Here is a 1146-nt window from a genome sequence, read left to right as displayed (position 1 = left end):
ATGCCCTGCTAATTTTTTGTATTTTTGGTAGAGACCGGGTTTCACCATGTTAGACAGGATGATCTCAATCTCCTGACCTCATGATCCGCCCACCTCGGCCTCCCAAAGTGCTGGGATTATAGGCGTGAGCCACCACGCCTGGCCGCACCCGGTATTTTTATACCACCTTATGACTTTTAGAAACCTTAACAGTTTCCTTCCTTGAAGCTATAGACAAATGGATTTGAGGGATCTTAAAATTAACAGAAAGGATTCTAGGATTGTTTTTTATTGTATCTGTTGAAATCTAGCTAGCCTCCAAGGTTCAATTTTTACTTTTTCATTTGTTTTTGTTGTTTGTTTGTTTTTCTTTCTTTCTTTTCTTTTTTTTTCTTTTCTTTTCTTTTCTTTTTTTTTGAAACAGTCTTGCTCTGTTGCCCAGGCTGAAGTGCAGTGGCATGATCTCAGCTTACTCCAACCTCCTCTTCCTGGATTCAAGCAATTCTTCTGCCTCAGCCTCCCAAGTAGCTGGAATTACAGGCACGTGCCACCAAGCCTGGCTAATTTTTCTATTTTTAGTAGTAACTGGGTTTCACCATGTTGACCAGGCTGACCTCAAACTCCTAACCTCAAATGATCCGCCCACCTCAGCCTCCCAAAGTGTTGGAATTACAGACAAGCCACTGTGCCCGGCCTGTTTCATCTTTTTGTATGGGGCTTTTCTCTGAATCCTTGGTTTTCTGCTCATACTTAAGAATGAGTAACAAAAAGGCTGATTGAAGTTCTGAGTGGGGATTGTTAACTGTGGACTTCATTATTGAGTGATCTTGCTGGGTAGTTTATTAGCTGGGAAATATCTAATGAAATATCTTAAGATCTTTCCTCTTGGGCTGATCTGATTGCCTAGAAAAAATCTTTCCAATCTTCTAGCCGAATAACAAGCAGCATACTGGGAACAGAGTGGTAGAGCAAAAGGGTTGAAGAGGCAGGGTTCTCCGCATTCTGCATGCATATTTCCTTAATTCCCCGGTTTTCAGTACATTACCCTTTCCTTCAGCGAGGCCTGGAATCCCCTGGTTATCCTGTTCAACCCTCTCTAGAGAATAAACCTCTATTCATTTGCTGGAGTAGGAATAAGGGAAATAGGGATCTGACTGCATCTTAATC

Source organism: Colobus angolensis, unplaced genomic scaffold, assembly GCF_000951035.1.
Source record: "Colobus angolensis palliatus isolate OR3802 unplaced genomic scaffold, Cang.pa_1.0 Scaffold494, whole genome shotgun sequence".
NCBI lineage: Eukaryota > Metazoa > Chordata > Mammalia > Primates > Cercopithecidae > Colobus > Colobus angolensis.
The sequence above is the reverse complement of the archived record's forward strand: the minus strand, read 5'-3'. Positions refer to the sequence as shown.